Source organism: Solanum tuberosum, unplaced genomic scaffold, assembly GCF_000226075.1.
Source record: "Solanum tuberosum cultivar DM 1-3 516 R44 unplaced genomic scaffold, SolTub_3.0 scf00082, whole genome shotgun sequence".
Lineage (NCBI taxonomy): Eukaryota > Viridiplantae > Streptophyta > Magnoliopsida > Solanales > Solanaceae > Solanum > Solanum tuberosum.
The window spans coordinates 568898-587114 of NW_006239006.1; positions in this window are offsets into that span (position 1 = coordinate 568898).

Consider the following 18217-nt stretch of genomic DNA (forward strand, 5'->3'; position numbering starts at 1 on the left):
ACATTAACGTTTCGGGAAGGGTTTGAAAGCACCCGAAATGCCCGCTAACATGCGGCTATCCGATAATTAACTATTTGGCTAAAAGGTTTTAAAATAATAGCATACATGACTATGTTACGAAAATAAAACATTTGAAACTTGAATTTATTTATTTGTTTTTGGGAAAGGAAAGTATTATAGGGGCATTTACTTAAGTGAAAATATAATAAATATTCCAAAGGCCAATTTAAAAATGAGTTTGTTTAACTCAAAATGGCTCTCTTTTTGGGGAGTTTGAATTTTTTGAGCCCTAAGATTAACATCAATAGATAATCACATAATGGCAATTAAGTAGATAGGGAAAAAGGGTTTAGGCCCAAGTTTAGTTTTTCTGTCCACCTGGACCAATACTTGGGCCCATTTTCGTTTTGAGACCAAAGGCCCAATATTTAATACCTGTCCTAAACTAATTTTTATTGGGCCTTTAGCCCATTTGCACCTGTCCTAAAATCTAACAAGATAATAATAGCTAAAATAAAGGTCTTAGGCCCAATAATAATAAAATACAAAGTTGAAATTTTAGGGCTTTTTGGGCCCATTTCTCTACTCCAATATACAATGTATGCACTGGATGTATACAGTTGTATTGGTGTATTTTCGACTCTCGAGACCTGCATTTCACCTAAGGCTGGCTCGAACTGTTGGGCTTCAGCCCAGCAAAGAGAATGCGAGGAAAATGGGGTGGTCGGACTCATCCCGAGAGGCCATTCATGCAAAGAAAAATAAATAATGAGCATTAGCGACTTTACGAAAACAAAAAATAATATTATATATTTACATATACATAGTGATATTTCTATTGACCACATTATCTACTTGGCAATAAAAGAAAAGCAATCCAACTAACTTCAGATGAATGCTCACCTAATTAATCGAGCATGAATCACACTTGAACAATACATATTAGGAAACCCATTTGAATATTACAAAGAGCTCCTTTAAGGCAAGCTAAATAATTGACAAGAACTAAGATAAAAGAATTATTATAGGTGATTTTAATACCCAATTGAACACAAAATATATTCTCAACAATAGTTGAAAGAAATATAGCTATTCCACCTTAACCTACCAAAGATGAGGCTTCTTATTTAACATGCAAGCAACCAAGACCTTAAATCTATATAATATATACAAATAACTTAAACCATAGGCAAAGAAAACTTTTCGTCAAAGGCAAAATAGGGAACAAAATCTCATTTATGCATGGACTCAACCATAGAGGATTTAAACAAGATAAAATCCACATAAAGAACTAGAATCTATGAAATAAAATGCAAGAAAAATGAGCAGCCCCCTATTTAAAGCTAATGCTAATCAAAATGTTAATATGGAACAATGACAATTAGGTAGATTCAAGATGAAGAATAATGAAGGCAACATAACTAATAATTACTAACTTAATTTGAACAATATGGAACAATGACAAGGAGGAATGAAACAAAATAAAATATTGACACAGTTACTGGACATATTGTTAAAGCAAAAGCAGGAAACACATCTTTGAACACTATGCACTAAAGAAAAAAAACGATTTCGAGGAAGAGCATACATGCTAGGAGGTGAGCTAAGCCATTATTTAAGACTAAAATAAAGTAAATTAGTAACTAAAGTTGCAATAACAGAAGAGGTTTAATAGCGAACCAACAAAGAATAACATTCAAAAAATGAATATGTATCCATGACAGAAATTTTCCAGCATGTGATCCATCCTAATTACTTAGACCATGGTACATCATTTTAACTGAATTAACTCTTCTAATAAAAGAAACATGTAGCATCAACAACATGCCTCAACTAAACCATGGAATTCACATCAACAAACTAGGAATTGTACCATACTACTTAATTTATTTTATTTTTAAAAAAAAAGACGGCAGGAAGACAAGCCATTGAAATTGCTACACATAACAACATGGAGTACAACGATTTAAAGGAGCATGCTAAGACTTACTCAAATAAATAGCTTCAAATGGTTAAAACATACCAGTATTCAAAATAGAAGTTAACTAACAATCAGACAAATAGATACTACAAGATTACTCCACTATTGACGAGATTCTAACATTTTGAATCAGAACAGAAGAGAAGATCAGTCAAAATGACAAGCAAACGGAGAAGAAACGGAACGAAATAAACTTCAAAGAAACAGGTTCATCACACAACACTTAGAATCGAAATAGAACATAATTAAGGGGGTAAGGTGTTACCTTCTTCCGGGCAGCGAAACAGGGACGGGACGAGTTAGGAGACAACAGCGAGTTCCACCACACAATCACATATGCTACAGCAAAGCAGACACCCAAGAAGAGTCCTGACATCAAATAGACTTTGGTAGTGACGATGAATGAGCTAGAGAAGTACTACTCAAGCTGAAATTGATTCTCCTCTGCCTTTTTCGAGTATATTTCCCTTAATATTTTTATAACTTAAACTATCCTCAATGTTTTTCTGCTCAGAAAATTGCCCACCCTTAAACAATAAAAAAGAAGGGAAAAAATATATAGAAGAATTCTAAGATTGGGTTATCAGGGGGTAAAACGGATGAAATTTGGGTTCAAGGCCCCTTCGAAATTCAAATCTAAAATCCTTTCACCAATTTGGGATGACACCTTTTTCTGAAGATTTCAACCCATTTTGGAAGAGGAAAGGGAAGAAACGTGTGCCTGCTTCTTTGCTGCTGCGTTTTTGAGCGGGACAGGAGGAAGAAGACAAAATTGTAGCGTACTCTCTCTGTTCCTCGCTACTTTTCGTCTGTCTCCGTGTAAATTGACGCCGCTGCTGTTGGCTTGTGAATGCTGGAGAGAATTGGAGTTGGACGCCATGAGATCGCTGTTAACGTTGCCCTCTGTTTGTTGTCGTTTCTCACTGAAGAAGAAGAGATGCAGGTCTGGGTGTGGTCGCTGGTATGAGTTGTACGTTGTATTGTATGTATTGTTGGTGTTGGAATGTATTGGGTCTGATTTTGGTGGGCTGCTGTTATTGAATTGGAAAGTAATGTTAATATGGGTTTCTAGTGGGCTGAGTTGGCATGCTGAAAAGTGTAAAATTAAAGTCCCAAAATTTGGTCCTTTAATGGGTTTAGGGGATTTGGCTAATAACAAAATAAGATGAAATAATATTAATTAATTAATGAGCTTCTTAATTTTAAAGAAACAAAATAATTACCTTAATAAACTAATGACTCAAAATATAAACTACTAATTTAGACAAGAATTAAATATTTAAGTAAAATTAAAATCTTTTTTAAGACGATTTTCGAATATTTATAAAATAAACTAATTATATAAAAACAAATTTATTATCAAAAATTATAAAAGCGACAAAAATTACTTCAAATACTTGAAAAACATTTTAGACTTTATAACAACTAATTATTTCAAATCGTTTAAGAATTAAGAGGCTCGTGAATTATTTCCTATCGGGGAGGGTCAAAATTGGGTGTCAACATAGGCTTTGAGAGAGGTTGTGGTGTGTCCCTTTTATAATGTTAAGTGTAATGAATGTGCTATTATGATAATGATAATGAGAATGTTGTCTTAATGTCTAATGAATGAAGGTGCTCTTAATGTAATGAAGAATGTTGACTTATATGTATTTGATGTAAAGATGCATGCTATACTTGGATTGTATTATGAGTTACTTCCTTGTCACGACTTAATGAATATGAATGTGCCTTGTCTATGGTGGCTTCAAAGGAGTACTTAGTGTGAGTAGTATTATGGGATGCTACTCATACATTGCACAAGAATGACTTAGAGTTGCCCTAGGTGATGGTCTTTATGTGTTGATGTGACTTATGTAATGTTTATGTCTCTTGTGGATGAGTATTGTGTAAAGGATGGAAAGGTTGAATGGTAAGTTCACTTTTGGTGACCTTAAGGAGGTACATTGGTGTGGATGGTGGTATGGACACTATCCATACATTGCACAAAGTATAGCTTGAGGGTTACTTGAGGTGAAGGCTTAATGTGAAGGTAATGGTTTATACGTGATTATGTTCTAATGTGGTTAAATGACTTGTATGTTGGTTATTGTTGAATATTATGCCTCTAATGCTTATGTTCATAAAGTTTTACCAAAATGGTATATATCATGACTTTCAAATAAAATGTTCGTTTTAAGCATGTTTTTGCATGACTATCATACTTAGTACTTAATTGTGCTAACCCATTCTTCTTCATGTTTACTACAAGTGTAGGTTTCGGAAATTGAGTAGTTTTCTCTAGTGAAGCTTGGATTTGAGTTCCCCAAGACTAAGTGGTATGTCCTCATATATCGAGGATAAGTAGCTGATGTTTCCTTTCTTTTCATGTAATCGACTATTGTTAAGTTTGTCGATTGTAAAGGGCCGTGACCCTATTTTGTTTCAAGTATGTTGTTTAGATGGCCATGTGAGACGATAGACTTCCGTTTGCTTTTAATGATTTCGATTGTTGGATTTATAAAATAAAAGTTTTAAATTCCACACTTTTTCTAAGCATCTTATGCAATGAGTATGCTATGAGGCTTGTATAAGACCCCTTCGGGGTGAAGTACTTTGTGTCGCTTCTAGGGTGTAGACTCAGGTCGTGACACTTGGGAACCATTGCTGGTCCCCAAGGGAACCCTCATCGTGGTTGGCTACAAGTGGAAGACTAACTCAAGCATACAAAAGTTTAAAACTGAAATAAATTCAATAAACTAAAATACTCAACCTTTTTAAAAGTCTGTATAATACTCAAAATAAAAGTAAAAACAAAAACTCCTCAACTATGTCTGTCTATGAAACCTCTACTATTATAGAAGGATATCGAGATAAAACCCACGACATCTCAAAACTACTAATTGTAAGATAAAAGTGAAGTCCTCAAGAGTATAAGAAGGCTCACCAAAGTTGATTGGAATATCACATGACCTCAACGAAATGCCTGTTGATGATCCTGAATACCTGTATCTGCATCATGAAATGATGTAGGCCAAATGGCTCAATAGATGGAATGTACAAGCATGTAAGGGGAATCCTAAAGCACAAACATTAGCTTGATATGATGAAAAAGAAACATACTTACATCTTCTCAACTCACTCAACTCAACTCAACTCAATGAAACATAGTTCAACTCAACTCAGTGAAAATAGGGCTCAACCAAATGATAAGATACTCAACTCAGTGAAACATAGTTCAACTCAACTCGAAGAAATAGAGCTGAACTCAACAATAAGATACTTAACTCTATGAAACATAATGTAACTCTGGATACTCAAGGATAAAACAACGATAAAAAATGTAATAACTGGAAAGCTTTTAAAACAATAGATAATAACTCAGTTGTATGCAAAAATACAATAATAACTTAATTGTATGAAAATACAATAATAACTCTTATTTGTATGTAAATATACAAAATAACTCTGTTGGAGAGATTCTCTAACCGACAACCATGACTATGAGCTATGTGATGATACATTGTGTAGCCCACGTTGCCAAAACCGTCCTATGGTTTTCCAGGGTATAGTACCTACTAACTAAATGGATCCACTATGTTGGAATATCACATGACCTCAACGAAATGCCTGTTGATGATCCTGAATACCTGTATCTGCATCATGAAATGATGTAGGCCAAATGGCTCAATAGATGGAATGTACAAGCATGTAAGGGGAATCCTAAAGCACAAACATTAGCTTGATATGATGAAAAAGAAACATACTTACATCTTCTCAACTCACTCAACTCAACTCAACTCAATGAAACATAGTTCAACTCAACTCAGTGAAAATAGGGCTCAACCAAATGATAAGATACTCAACTCAGTGAAACATAGTTCAACTCAACTCGAAGAAATAGAGCTGAACTCAACAATAAGATACTTAACTCTATGAAACATAATGTAACTCTGGATACTCAAGGATAAAACAACGATAAAAAATGTAATAACTGGAAAGCTTTTAAAACAATAGATAATAACTCAGTTGTATGCAAAAATACAATAATAACTTAATTGTATGAAAATACAATAATAACTCTTATTTGTATGTAAATATACAAAATAACTCTGTTGGAGAGATTCTCTAACCGACAACCATGACTATGAGCTATGTGATGATACATTGTGTAGCCCACGTTGCCAAAACCGTCCTATGGTTTTCCAGGGTATAGTACCTACTAACTAAATGGATCCACTATGCTATGCTTAAAAATCAATAAGGAATCATCTAAAAGTATGACCCTTTCTACCCACGTTGGCTACATGGTTTATGGGGGTTCTGAGTTGTCTGAACTCTCCCCCCTATTAGTGCTCAATACTACTCCAAAAATATAACTAGCTCATATGTTTAAAAACATAACTGTTTATGTGTTTTGAGATTATTACTCAAAAAAAATTCTCTTAAAAGAGATGGTACTCAAACTGCTCCAAACTCTTTTGGAAATCTCAGTTTCCTCCTCTTTTAAGTGTGAAAACATTTACTACTGAGAATACTCAGTTCCCATATATTCATTTTAAAGAAAGTGAAATGTTAATACACTCTTCCTCATAATCAGTTCTCAAGTCATTAACACAAGTTTTGAAACAATTTGTAAAAAGACTTCATAAGATAGGGTTCATGCCGATTTATGGACGTGAACGACTAAATTGAAGGTTTTCAATAACCATGCATAGAACTCAATACTTGGAACTCAACAACTATATAAATCAAGGAGTCAATGATACTACTCATTTCAAGAGTGCTCCACTCGGAGGGTTCATGTGGAATTATGGGCATGAACTACTCAACTCAAGGACTCAATGATAATTCTGATCTTAAGACTTCTTGACTCATAGGGTTCTTGGGAATTATGGACATGAACTACTCAACTTAAGGACCTTCATGGGTAACATGTAGTAGTCCCAAATTAGGAATATTATCCCAAAATGACGAGAAACTCAATACTCAAGACTTAGAACTTGGAGATACTACTCCTTTCAAAGAAAATCATGTTATGGAGTTCACGTGGAACTATGGGCATGAACGACTTGACTCAAGGATCTTAATGATAATGTAGACTCGTGAATACATTCTCCTCCTTCTCATACTCACTTACACGAGTCTTGAATTGCTTTAAAAGTTATTGTAGAAGACTAATCGAAACAACTCAAAGGGACTTTCTCAAACTTTACTCAAATCGATAGCTGATCCCGAAGGATTCACAATTTTACTCAAAGACTTTCTTGAACTCTCTTCTTAACTCATCCTTGAATTTGAACTATGAATTCAAAGATCATGGCTTGATATATAGGATTTCTTGATGATTGGATGTAGATTGGATAGTAAGAATCACTAAGAGAGCGAATACATATTTTGAAAGATCAAATATGGAACGAAGGACCAAGGTTGAAAGGACCTGATGTCCCTGGCGCAGCACTGGTACACCTCGCAAGCGCTCAATTGACTGAGGCTGGTCTGGGGAGCACTACAGACTTAGGGCGCCATCCCCATTGGCGCTATAGGGGTGTGCTGCCCTAGCCACGTTCCAGATGAATCCCACAAACTTTTCTTCATTTTTTTTTCTAGCCCTACCTCGTCTAAACTCAAATGATTTCCTCCAAACTCTTTCGGATCCTTAAACCCAACCTAATTAAAAAAAAATTCTACCCCAAGTACCCACCAAGAAAAACACTCATTCGCAACTCTCACCTTAAGAACTCAACAAGAACTTCATTATCAAAAAATGAAGCACAAACCTTCAAGAACTCAGTAAGATTTTCAATATACTCAATCTCATGGATGAAATTCTTAAAAGAAACTTATGATTGGCGTGTGAGTGAATAAACAAAATACTATAGAAGCTTACATACCTCTTAAGATAAGAGCCTTGGCGAAATCCCTCGAAGAATCGCAAAAATCTTGAACGCTCTTCCTTTTCTCCTATTTTCCTCTTCTTGAACTCCTCTAAAAACCCTAAGCATATTTTAGGAATAACTAAAACTTATTATAATCAGTTTAGACTACCAAAACATTACTAAAAACGTTTAAATCCGATTGGGTTAGGAAAAGACCAAAATACCACTCATATTTTCGAGTAACTTCACTTAACTGGATAGCCCGACTTCAAACATGCATATCTACCTCATACGATCTCCAAAATTAGAAATCTCTATGGTGTTAGAAAGAGGACTTGAAGATATTTCATTTGATATCTTATGGGTCTCCTTACTCATCATGTGCTCAAAGTTACGGTCGTTTGAAGTTGACCCAAAACATAAAACAACCTAGGAATGACTTGAAGGAATTCTCTTTAGTTCGTTTTTGGAACTCAAGGTGCTATATCTAGCGACCCTAAAACATAAGAAAATTTTAAATTCCTCAGTAAAATCTTACTCACAACGAAGAATGGTTTGAGTCTTAGCCCAAAAATTTTCCGGGGTGTTACAATTATATTGAAATATCATATTTTCCTTTCAAGCACCAAGTTCTGATTATTTATGGTTCTCCATTCAAGGAGGTGTGACTCAAAAGATCAAAATTTCTACATGGAAATGGTAAGTGATAAATATGGACTTCATTACAGGTTTACCTCGTACTCGTAGACATCATGACTCAATTTGGGTTATAGTAAACAGAGTCACTAATCACCTCACTTGTTTGCTTTCAAGATTAGATATTCAGCAAAAAATTATGCTAGACTCTACATTAGTGAGATAGTCAAGTTGCATGGGGTTCCCTTGACTATCATCTTAGGTAGGGTTCTAAGTTTACATCTCATTTCTTGAAATCATTTCAGAAAGGTCTTGGCACTCAGGTAAATCTCAGTAACACATTTAATCCACAAACATATGGTCAGGTAGAGCATACAATTCAGACCTTCTAGATAAGGGCTTCACTTGACTAAATATCTCTCCATGGGGTGCTCCATTGTTATTCATAAAAAGGAAAGGCAGTTCCCTCAAAATGTGTATTGACTATCGTTAGTTGAACAAAGTCACAATCAAGAATAAGTATCCCATCCTAAGGATTAATGACTTGTTCGATAACTTCAGGGTACTAGTTGTCTTATCTAAGATAGACCTTAGATTTGACTATCATCAGCTCAGATACAGAGATAGTGACATCCCGAAGATAGCCTTCAGGACTTGGTATAGTCACTATTAATTTGAAGTTATGTCTTTTGGACTATGGAATGCTCTAGCAGTTTTCATTTACTTTATGAAAAGAGTGTTCAAATAGTATTTGGACTTGTTCGTCATTATCTTTATTGAAGATATCCTCATTTATTCTCAAAGTGAGGAAGAGCATGTGTCTCATCTAAGAGTTGTTATGCAAACCCTCAATAATCATCATCTATTCACTAAGTTCATAAAATGTGAATCATGGTTATCGTCGGTCGCTTTTCTTGGTCATGTCGTATCTAGAAAAGGGATCCTAGTGGATTCTCCAAAAATTAAGGTAGTACAGACCTGGCTGAGACCTAGTTCTTTAAGTGATATCAGACGCTTCTTAGGTTTGGCTGGTTACTACAGAAGGTTTGTTGAAGGAGTTTCATCCATAGCTTTCCCATTGACCAAGTTGACTCAGAAGAAGGTCAAGTTTCATTGGTAAAATGAGTGTGAGAAAAGCTTCTTTGAACTGAAGATTAGGGTGACTACAACCCTCGTCTTCACTCTATGAGATGGTTCAGTCGGGTATGTGGCTTATTGTGATGCATCCAGGATCAACCTGGGTTGTGTATTGATGCAACAAGATAAGTTCATAGCCTATGCTTAGAGACAACTTAAGGTCCATGAGAAGAATAACCCGACTCATCACCTCGAACTTGCAGTTGTAGTGTCTTCCCTAATGATTTAGAGAAACTACTTGTATGATGTTCATGTTGCGGTGTTCACAGATCATAAGAGCCTCTTGTATGTGTTCGCCTAGAAAGAATTTAATCTTCGTCAAAGGATATAACTTCAATTACTAAAAAAATATGACATGAATGTGTTCTACCACCCGGGTAAGGCAAATGTAGTAGTTGATGCCCAACAAACTATCCAAGGGTAGTGTGGAACAGGTTAAGGAAAAGAAGAAAGAATTAGCCGAAAATGTTCACGGGCTTGTTCTCTTAGGAGTTATTCTTATGGACACGTCAGATGGTGGTGTGCTAGTTTAGAATAGGTCAGAATCTTCATTGGTAGAGAAGGTTAAGGAAAACCAAGATAGTGATCCTGCATTACTTCAGTCTAAACGCGCAGTTCATCAACAGAGAGTCGAGGGTTTCTCCCAAGTGGGAGATGGTTTGCTTCGTAACCAGGATCATTTATGTGTTCCTAATGTGGGTGAGTTGAGGAAGAAGATCCTTACAGAATCCCATACTTCAAGATATTCTATTCATTCGGGAGCTACTAAGATGTACCGTGATCTAGGGGAACTTTTTTTATGGAACAACATGAAGAGAGACATAGCAGATTTTGTGGCTCAAGAGTTTAGCAATCCTATATGGAAGTGGGAAGTAATAAACATGGGCTTCATTACGGGTTTACCTCGTACTCGTAGACAACATGATTCCATTTGGGTGATAATGGAAAGAGTCACTAAGTCAGCTCACTTATTGGTTGTCAAGGCTACAAATTCAACAAAAGATTATGCTAGTCTCTACATCAGTGAGATAGTCAGGTTGCATGGGGTTCCATTGTCTATCATCTCATACATGTCCTCAGTTTACATCTCATTTCTGGAAATCATTTCATAAAGGTCTTTACACTCATGTAAACCTAAGTATAACATTTTATCAACAGATGGACGGTCAAGCAGAGCGTACCATTCCGACCTTAGAGGACATGTTAAGAGCTTATTGCTTTCAAGGGTAATTGGGATGATCCCCTATCTCTCATAGAGTTCGCCTATAATAATAGCTTTTATTCCAGTATTCAGATGGCAGCTTATCAGGAACTATATGGGAGTAGATGCAGGTCTCCGATTGGTTGGTTCGAAGTAGATGAAACAACCTTTGTTGGGCCAAATTCGGTTGAAAAGGCTATGGAGAAAAAGAAGAAAGTTCACGATTCTTGATAGCTTTGAAGATTTTGGCCAAGAACTTAGTTCTTATGAGGTATGTAAGCTTTCATAGTATTGGGTTTCTTTGCCTCACACCAATAATGTAAATTTTCACCCATGAATTTATTGTTGAAGTTGATTACTGAGTTATTGAGAAGTTTTTGGGTTTAATTGATAATGGAGGTCTTTGAATCCTTGAGGTGAGGGTTTTGCTAAATAGTGGAGTCTCTTGATTGAGTTTTGTGTGGGTTTCATTGAAAATGTTCTGAGTTTATGAAGTTTCGTGAAACTGGATCATGGAATTGCATTGAGTATGAATTGAATCGAGTTAGGAGAAGAAGAAAGGATCGAGAAAAAATTCACCTAGGTCCACGTTGTGGAGACGCTTTTAAATTTCAGTTTCTCGATAGTCATCCCTCTCCATGTCACAGAGAGGATACAAAGTCCTCTACAAAAATAAATTTTGTGACCAAATATTTAATTCACCTCTGCGTCGCGCTAGTGCTCTCCAATTTGAGTCTTCGATTGTTTCTTATTATCAACTATCTAAGCCTCAATAAATCATTGAGAGATCCCATATCCTAACCATAACTATTGAATTCACATTTCAAATTCAAGGTAGAGTTAAGAGTAAAGTTTGAGAAATCTTTTTTAGCCACTTTGAGAAGTCTTTTACAATCTTCTAAAACTTATTTTAAGACTTGAGTAAATGAGTATGCGAATGAGGAGAGTTGAGTTCATTTTCTCAAAATGAGTATAAAGGAATTATGTACTCCCAAGTGTGAACATTTTTACAATTAAAATGAGAGGAAAACTTTATTTCCAAATGAGTTCATGAGGAGTTTTTGAGTATAATCTCTTTTAAGAAAATATTTTGAGTAATTATCTCAAAATAAAGGAGGCTTTTTGTTTTGAAACATTTGAGCATGAGTTATATATTATTGGGAGTAGTATTGACTACCAACATGGGGATGAGTTCAAACAACTCAAAACCCTCATAAACCATATATGCCGATAAGGGTAAATGATCATACATTTTAGATGATTCCTTATTACTTTTAAGCATAGCTTAGTGGATCCACTTAGTTGAGGATGTCCTATACTGCGACAGGGTATAGGACAGTTCTGGCAGCGTGGACGAGACGATGTATCATCAAGTAGCTCACAGTGATGGTTGTTAGTTAGGGAATCTCCCAAATAAGTGTAAAAAGTTTATTTATGTATTTTTATATACATTGAGTTCTTATCTACTATTTTAAAACCTTTATACATTTGGCATATTTTTTTGTTGCATTCAACTTAAGTGTAGTTGAGTATTCTTGAGTTGAATTAAGTTAGATGAGGTGTGCATGTCTTCCTTTCTATTAGTTCAAGCTATATGTCATGTTCAATTTTCCCTTTGCATGCTCGTACATTCAATGTAGTGACGCCTTTTGGCTTGTAGCTTTTCATGAAAAATATATAGGTATTCAGGGTTATCAACACGCGCTCTGTTGATCAGTCCCACTTAACTTCGATGAGCCTCCTTGCTTCTGGAGGGTTCAACATTTATTTTCTGTTTGGTTAGGATGTCGTGGGTCCTATCCCAACTTCTATCATAGTTATTAGAGGCTTCATTTATAGTAGTATTTTGAGGAGTGTTTTCCATTTTGTTTGTTCATGTTTAAGACTGAAATTGCCTTTTTATTGCTAATAGGGTATTTATAAATATTATGAGTTAATTGTTTGAGACAATTGAGTTAATGATTGTTCTGAGTTCTTATTTTGATGAGTATGTCTTTCGATGAGGATTGAGCCAAGCCAAGGGTTTACTTAGGGACCAGGGATGGTTCTTGAGTGTTGTCCACTCCCAAGGTGTAGACTCGGGGCGTGACAAATGGTTTCTAAAACCTTAGGGATTCATTGTGGTTTTAGTTAGTATAGTTCCATGATCTAAATAACATGTTTCTTAGAAATTTTTGTAGTCCATTGTATAGAAATGAGAACCGTAGCTTGAAATAATTATTAGCATTTCATGAATCATGCTTCAGAATTCGAATGTCATACAATATTTTGAGCTAGTTAGTATTTCAGTGCATTTTATGTATACATATTAAGTTGGGAGTAGAACTCTTGAACCTATGACCTAATAATTTGATGGATTATGCATGTCTTATGAAAATGATGTTTACGATGATAGGGTGCTTTTAGATTAAAGTATCAATGTTGTTGTGAAAGGTTTTCTATGATGCTAATATGATCATGAGTGTGATAGGTATTTCTCACATATGGATTCACATTGGTGAAAGGTTTTCTCACCTATGATTGAGTTGTTCTTTAGGGAGTTATTTTATACTTTGATCTTTAAGATTGGATTTGATATTGATCATTAACTTTCCTATTTTATAATGATATTTAACTTTTCTCTATTCCATTGGGATTTAAACTTAGCACCGAGAGGACTTTGAGGTGGAGGCTCAAATAGGGTAGTCTCTAGTAGAATAAGCTAGTCCCTAACTATGTACCCCCGTAGGATTGTCTTATATGACCTAGCTAGTAGATCCACTTTAGCAAAAGAGGATGCGTACGGATTCTATCGTGGCAAGTAGAATCCACTTCTTTCGGTATGAGGGATATATCGGATTTCATGACATATCTCTCATCGTATTATTGTCGGTTAAAACTAATATCCCAGAAAATAATTATGTTTCTTCAAAGCTTTCTTATGTATCTTATTTCAAATGCATTGATCATATCTTATGATTTACATTTTGTTGCTTCTTTAAGATTTCAAATGCTCAAATGTTTGTCATGCATTACATGTTTACCACTACAAAAAAATCTTTATTTAAGAGCAATATTTAGGGACGAGTTAATAATCCCGTCTCTGGAAGTACATATATTGGGACGAGATTTTATTTCGGTCTTTAATTTCGTATGTTATTGTGAAGGTTCTAAATTTGGTCTCTAGAAAAAGTAGTAACTGGTCCCAAATTAAAATTAAGGGGTCTTATGAAGTATATTGAAAGCGGGAACTTCATATTTTCACCAAAATTGGTTGCCTAAAAATTCATTATTCATTAAAATTCTACAAGGAAAAGAAAACAAAGAAAAGACACTTCAGTTTATTTCCCAAAAAATATCGTGAAATCAAACAACCCTAGCAACGATCTTGCCAAGATAACAACCATCTTCCCTTACAACGATCTAAGTATAGCTCTCAACTAAAAATCTGTGTTTTCTCAAAAAATAGAAAGCACAAGTCTTCCTAGCAGCAAACGCAGCCCAGGTCTCATCGATCAGTGTTTCATCTGTGTTTTCTCAGAATAGAGAAAACAGAAGTCTGCCTAGCAGTGATCTCCACTAAATATATATCTTCTATTCACTCGAATCTCAGGTATGCCTCAAGTTCTACGAGTTGATTTGATTTTTTATGTAAAGTTGATTTTTTTGTTTGTTTTGTTAGAGTTATAACTCCTCTTTTTTGAGTTATTGTTCTCTAAGACTAGATGCTAATCATTTTGTTAAAGAAGATTCTTTTTTGTAGTGTGATATGATCCCAAAAATGAAGGGGATCGATCAGTCCTTAATGAAGTAAGTGTTCCTAAAGATTAAGAATAATGAACTAAACTTGAAAAACGGCACTAACAACCAAATGAGCTAAAACAATATTAAGAGATAACATAGAGAGAGTTCTGTTCAAGTTGAGAAATCTGTATGAATTACAAGTGAACAAAACTGTCTCTTGTAATTGGAGAATGTTACAAATGAGACAAGTGATTGCAGAATGTTAACAGAGCAAGTAAGACAAGTGATTGCAGAATGTTACAAATGAATAAATGAAACAAAGATTAGTTTCATTTGGGTCTGAAACTGATGAAATATGTACAACATAATAGAACTCATGCAAAATGACCTCATATGGTGTTGAACATAGAAGATTGAAAGATTGATAGATTCGTTTGGGTCTGAAACTTGGGAAACTTGATAACTTTCAAGGAGATACATTCTAATAGTTGTTTAAAGCATTCTTTCAATTTTTTCTAGTTGGGTTCTCTGATATTTTTCTACTTGTATATCAGCTATGCATCCTTTTCTGTGAGTGTTTTTTCCTTCTCTAAACTTTATTTGGTGATTATTTTCTTCTTATAGCATATGGTGTATAGTGTGTGCTTAAAGAATCAGTCATATTTTGATGATGAAATTAATTCGAGTTGATGAAAGATGAAGAAAGCAATAGAACTGATGCAAACTACCTCTTGTATATGATGCACATAGCAGGTAGAAACAATGATAGTTTCATTTAGGTTTCAAAACTTGAAAAACTCAAGATTTTTCAAGAAGATACATTCTAATAGTTGCACCATATTTTTTTCCGTTGTTGTAAAACTGAATCACTAGCTGTTTTCTGTTTGTTCAACTTTCTGGTAAGCTTCCTCTTTTGGGGGCTGATTTTTTCTTCTTCTCTATATTTGATTTGTTCGAGTTACATTACACTTGATTGAATTACTCTTCTTCTCTGAGATTAGGTGGTCAATTTTTTTGAAGTATATTCAAGTTTGAAGTGTGATAAGATCCCAAAAATAAGGGGATCAGCCCTAAGAGAAATGACTGCTCCTAAAGAAACAAAACAGTGAGCTACTCTTGAACAGAGGCACCCACAAGTAATGAGTTAAAACAATGTTCAGAGAGAAGATATAGAAATTTTTATTCAACTCGAGAAATCTTTTTTGAATTACAAGTGAATGATTATTTACCTTTTAAGACTAACAGAGCACGCGGGAAAGTGGTTGCAGTTATGGAAACTGATCCAAATAAGTAGCCACGTGCAACTAATTTCTAAAAGATTTCTATCTAACTAAAATAAATTAGTAATTTCAAAAGAACCATTGAATTATTATCTATTATAAATGGATCATATCATAGTGTTTTGTGTGTGTCTAAGGAATCGATCATTTTGTTTTTACAATCAAATTAACTCGAACTCACAAAAGATGTAAGAAGCAACAAAACGGATACAAATTACCTCATGTGGTATTGTACATAGAAGGTAGAAATAGTTATAGTTCTATTTGTGTTACAAACTTAGCAAACTCGAGATCTTTCAAGAAATATGTTCTTAAAGTTGCACCACATATTTGTTATTTCCTCTCAAACTCAATCACCACAAATTTATCAAAAGAAACTATACATAACAGATTGTAATTAACTTTTAGAAGGTTAAAGATGCAACTCATGAGTTCTTACAGTTATACTTCGTGTGGTTCTATATATAGAAGGTAGAAACAATGATAATTCTCTTTGGGTTTAAAACTTGACAAACTCGAGATATTTCAAGAAGAAACGTTCTTATAGTTGCCCACATATTCTTCCATTCTTGTAAAACTCAAGCTCGACAAATTTACCCAAATGACTTTAAATAACAGATTGTAAACTGTGAGCATCTTATAATTTACCAAAACGTCTGTAAATAACATAGTGTAAGTTGTAAATAATAGATTGAATTTAATTTTGATAACTTAATGAACTAGTTACAAAATCACCAGTTGTATGCATTTTAAGTTTTTTCTTATCGTTTATATAATTTCTTAATCTATTTTTATGTATTCTCCAAGGTTATGGCACCTAGTAAGCAATGGATGCAACTTTCTCTTGATAATCGGGTTGACCAAGCCTATTTAGTCGGGGTGAAAAAGTTTTTGGATTATGCTTTTCGACGATCAGGAGAAGAAGATGAAATACGATGTCCATGTTACAAGTGTTGTAATACAACATTAGGAACTCGTGAGATGATTGATACACATTTGAAATTATATGGAATAATTCAAAATTATACTCTTTGGTATCACCACAGAGAACATTTAGGTGAGCCAGTGTCAAACTCTGAAGATGAAAATGATGATGAAGTAGAAGATTATGAGAGTGAAGATGAAGTACCAGAACTGTTGAAGGATTTATATCCTAGTGTTAATGGAGGAGCTACCCACACTGGTTATGATGATGTAGTTGAGGAGGAACCAAATGTTGAAGCTAAAAGATTTTACAGCCTATTGAAGGATTTGGAGCAACCACTATACCAGAACTCAAAGGCTTCAAAGCTTTCATGTTTGATTAAATTGCTTCACATCAAAAGTATGGGTCATTGGAGTAATGCGTCATTTAGCATGCTATTAAAAATGTTAAAATAGGAGTTATTGCCTGATGGGGCCGATTTGCCAAATTCATATTATGAGACAAAGATGATTATTCGAGATCTTGGGCTTTCTTACAATAAGATTGATGCTTGTACTAATGATTGCATGTTATATTGGAAGGAGGATAGCTTACTCGATTCTTGCAAAATTTGTGGTGCGTCCAGATGGAAACTAAATACACATACTAGGGAAACAAAGAATAAATGGGGTAGAAAGATAGCCTCAAAGACTTTACGCTATTTTCCCTTAAAGTCTAGGCTTCAAAGGTTGTTTATGTCTACAAAGACATTTTCTATAATGACATGGCATAAAGATGAAAGAACTAATGATGGAATAATGAGGCACCCAGCTGATTCAATGGCATGGAAGTCATTTGATGAACTTCATCCTTCATGTCACGACCCGATTTCTCAAGTCATGATGGCACCTACTATAACCCACCAGCAGGTAAGCCAACTCGTAACCCGGAACAACAAGTAATGGGTCTGAGGGTAGAAACTAAACAAGAGTAGGCAAATAACAATATAGACAGACAGAAGCAAACCAAAACATATATACAAATAATGATCCCTCCCAGAACCTGGAAGTCACTAGTACAGAGCTACTACAAAATGAGTACAAGTCCCAAAAGTGGACAACAGAGATTGGACTATCTCGGAAGGTAAAAGACAAGTCTATTTATACAGATGGAGACTGAAATAGTACAAAACGTCGTGTGCTCACTCCCGTCTCCAGATCAGTCTGCTCCTAGCTTGATCAACGCTGGCTACTAGTGCCCGGACCTGCATCACGAAATAGATGCAGAGCGTAGCATGAGTACCAAAACAACAGGTACCCTGTAGGCATCATAGGCCGACTGAAACTTGAAAAGTAAAGGCAATATGAAAATAAGGAATAACACAAACCGAGGGTCAAGAGCGGAAATCTAAGTAACAATGGAATGCACACGAGTGTAGAAAGAACTAACTAAAGTAATCTATAAGCTAACTACACCTAACTGGGCCCCCATAAGCCC